The sequence below is a fragment of the Stegastes partitus genome, unplaced genomic scaffold (assembly GCF_000690725.1).
Source record: "Stegastes partitus isolate 25-593 unplaced genomic scaffold, Stegastes_partitus-1.0.2 Scaffold1851, whole genome shotgun sequence".
In the NCBI taxonomy this organism is placed as follows: Eukaryota; Metazoa; Chordata; class Actinopteri; family Pomacentridae; genus Stegastes; species Stegastes partitus.
Window position 1 is genome coordinate 133,845 of NW_007579582.1, and position 4,111 is coordinate 137,955.

Consider the following 4,111-nt stretch of genomic DNA (forward strand, 5'->3'; position numbering starts at 1 on the left):
CACCAACTGGCTCCTCTGTTCTCTGGTTCTGATCCATGCTGCATTTACTTTCATGGTCCAGCAGGTCTCTCTTGTCGTCTGTGGAAACGCTGCCTGCAGTTCACCTGAAGACTGAGTTTTTCCGTCACAGCTGAGTGAGTTATTGAGAATCAGTTCTGCGGAGGAGGGACGGAGGTTTTGGTTTTCACAGGTTCTGGTTCCAGCAAACGCTTCAATTTTTGGCCAAGTTTATGTGGGACAAGTAGAATCAAGTGACTTTGATGAAGTTTTAGGCTCAGATTTGGTAAATGTTCGTGATGGATGATTGATTTTTTGTGTTTCTAGTTTGTGTCTGATTAATGGAGTCATTCTGGTGATTAGCCTGTTTGGGTTTGAGAGTTAACCTGGGTCGTGTCATTTTAAAACCTGAGCTCTGTTACAAACTGCCGACGGTACAGTCTATGTGAACTTTGAGCATTATTCTCTTTGATGAAAGTGCATTCTCCATTTTTGAAAACATTCAGTGCCTTTGACAATCAACTCGATGTACAGTGAGACTTTCTATTGTTTCTCTTTGTTGCTTCTCTTTCAGCTGTTTCAACGTATTTCTTCTTGTTTGACGGTTAAAATCTGCAGAAAAGTTACCGACGGCCGTGTGTTTAGCTTCTGTGATGGTTTAACATGAAAAGAAAAGTTGTGAATATTTGTTGGCTCACAGCTTCAGACTGGAGGACATCTGAAGTGTGGTTGGTGTCACACCATCACACATCACACTGTGTGTCTGAACAGCTGAGGACTTCAGTCTGTATTCGGCCTAAAGAAAGAGCTTGTTTCCTTGTAAATACCTCAGTGCAATATTCCCTTTAGACAAGATGCCAAAGTGTTTCTTCTGGCTGTACTCAAACTGCCTGATGGGTTTCTGCAGCGTTTTCACAAAACAACAGTTTGTCGCTCTGAAAGGTTCAACAAGCAGCTGAAACCACAAAGCTGGTGTTATTTTATCACCTCGTTCATCACAAATGACACTAAAAATGGCCGAATTAATCGGATGAATCACCGACTGAGAGTCAGAAGTGGTCTGCTGTTGTTGTGGGTGATGAAGCAGAAAAATCAGATAACACTACCTTCACAGTTTATGTTCCCAGTAGCGGATGAAGCACATCAGGATGCAGAGTGCAGGTAGAAGGAGCTCTTCAACTACAAGCTAACCTTAGTTCATTGGCAGCATACTGTACTCTTTTTTTTTTTTTTTTTAAATAAACTTTTTCAAACAACTGTTTGCTCGTTTTTCCTCACTGGGCAAATTTTTCACTGCAACATAAAGTCCTGGAGCCTCATTTATCATCAGTGCAGAGAACATTTCCACACAAAGTATGGAGTCTATCAACTTCTATATCTGTACTTAGGAATGTGCGTAAATATAAGCACAGCTCTGACCATGCGTACGCACGCCATCTAGTGGTAGAACAGTGAAACTACAACACACTCCTGATCAAAAGCTGAAGACCAGCTAAAAAATTGCATGAATTTGCATTTAGTACTGTTGGATCTTAGGAAGGTTCTAAGTAGAGCTTCAAAATGCAAAAAGAAGAAACGGGAACAAGAGACCAGAAGCTGTGAGCCGGCAGTTTACCGAAAACAACAACTGAACTCCCAACAGACTGCTCATCAGCTGATCAGCAGTTTGAGACCACAGCCTTTAAAAGCCAAAAACCTCCTCAAACAGAAATGAAAATGTCACCCTCTCCATGAACTGTTTGATCTGCTGCCATCAGGAAAACGTTTCCAGAGCGTTGAAGGAAGAACCTCCAGACTGACCAACAGCTTCATTCCACCAGCCGTCAGAACGCTGAGCTGCTGATCCAGATAAGCACATGGTTCTTTATTTAGCTGCTTGTAGTTATTGGATCCTCTCTCATCCTGTCTGTACAGCAAGGTGACAATGAACCTGATGTGATTGGATGCTGATCTCCATCAGCTGCTCCGTGCTGCACAGGTGTGTAACAGTGGACAGCTCTCAGTATGCATTCACTGTAGCGATAATGATGATGTTTTATGAAGTCTGACACAAATCCTGAAGACTTGCTGTCTGGTTTTGTTCATGCAAAGCAGTTTTTTCCTCCCGTGTTCTGCCTCATCCTGTAAATGTCATCAGAGATAATGAGGTCATAGCCTCTGGTGCCTCTGACTGGTTCACAGCTACTTTATTGGGAGGATGTTATAATGATAGTAAACACTGTAAGGAGTCCAGGTGTTCTGTCAGCAGTTCAAATACATGCTGTTGGCAATATTCTCTCTGTAGGATTTTAACTGAGTGTAAATACTGTGAATTGACTTTAGATAAAAGCTGATCGTAACTCCTGAATTAAGACGAATCATCTCGTTAAGTTGCTCTGGATTTATGTTTTTTTCACTCAGTTTGAGTAAGAAACAAAAAGTGAAATAAGAATTAAAAGCTAGTGTTGAGATGATGTGACTTGACACAGTCCTTGGAACGAGTTCTTCACCACTTGTTTTGTTTGAACATATTTCTCACTGGCCTAACATGTATATATTTATTTATTGTCTTATTTCAAGAACTCTGACCAGGTGTGATTATCTCACTGCACTGGCAGAATATTTCACTTCATTCTAGTCTATATCTGCTCAAACCAAGTATTTATTTCTTATATTAAGACTATTAATGTTTGCAGTGTAATGGGACTGAAATGAGACAGAAAAGGATAGAAATGAGGCAGAATGATCAAACTGAGACACCAAATAGCTGGAATGTGACGAGCAGGAGCAGCAAAGCGACTCTGACGTCGTCTCTTTGTGACGGTTGGTGTCTGGTTTTGACGCTTCGGCTGTTTTCTGTCTCGTTTCCATGTTGTTGTCTTTCTGGTTTCCCTCATGTTCTGCCTCATTGTCCACATGTAGTGGAATATGCGCCTTCTCTTCTTCACCTGCTGTCGTTCTCTCAGCCTGGTTCTGGTTCTGATCAGCAGCTCTGGTTTTCCGCCCAGCGAAAAGTCTTTTCCTCCCAGTGAAAGTCTGACTTCCTGTCTCGGTCAGACGGTGGCTGCTGCTCAGCGCTCAGCTTCTACAGCCTCTCTTTAGACCAACATGAGGTTTTCTGGGTCATTTGAACATAACACGTGTTGAATGATGCCACTGAACTAAACATCACAACTTTAAACTCAGATTTGATTCATTCTTCGAGCTGAACATCTGGTTTTTCTTTGTTTTTACTGAATCTGGTTCAAAATAACAAATCTTCTGATTCAGTGAGACGCAGGAAGTGATTCTGGTTGAATAAGACACATTTCATATGTTCTTTTTTAAGCCTTACAGCTTTTTCTTAGAGCTCAAACATATATGAGAGCCTTCATACATGTTTTAAAGCTTTAAGCATCTTGTGTTTTTAGTCTTTATTAGTATTTATTGATTTCCAGTGAAACACGTGCCGTCGCTCTGATTTATTCACGTCAGCGATAAACACTAAAGGATCGATGCTGAGACGTTCTCTTGAATGAAGACGATAAAATGTTCGTTTGACCACAGATATAAACTCAGACATGCGTCTCCTGACTACAAATCCTGATGTTTGTGTGTTTTATCATCGTATGAGTGCAGCAGACGGTCAGCGTTTTATTTTATTGTTGTGACTGATTCCACTGTCATAAATGACTGTCAGATGTTTAAAGTGTGTCAGCAGTGGTTCTGATGAACTTAAGTCATCAGAACCACTAAAGTCTGGCTTTAATTCAACACTACAGAAACATACATGTCATGACAGTTCTGTGTTGTTTTATTCTGACACTGAAACATTGGATGTAAAGCCAGTTAAGCCTTTTTCATGACTGTCATTAAACATTATATGGAAACAAATTCAAGTTCATGACTGGTCGATGACTGAGGAGCAGCGCTGTCGAGGAAAGTCACACCACTTTTAAGCCTTTTTTCACTCGTGTTAGACGAATTTTATGCAATTTGAGATCAGTTCTGTGTAATTCTGGACAATGTTTGAGTATGTTTCGCTGAATTGTTAGTATTTTTAGACCATTTGAGTTAAGTTTTAGGTGTTTCATACAGATTTGAGGACTTTTTGGACTCATTTTCTATCATTTTTGACCCATTTTAGGTGGTTTTG

General features: G+C 40.5%; 1 long non-coding RNA gene across 1 annotated transcript in view; it reads right to left on the reverse strand.

The window, feature by feature from the left end:
• The window catches only part of LOC103372883 (uncharacterized), a 15,897-nt gene that overhangs the window by 5,245 nt on the left and 6,541 nt on the right, over nt 1-4,111 (reverse strand). Inside the window, exon 2 of the long non-coding RNA XR_521023.1 lies at nt 1,255-1,260. This is a non-coding gene — a long non-coding RNA (uncharacterized LOC103372883). The remainder of the gene's footprint in view (nt 1-1,254; nt 1,261-4,111) is intronic.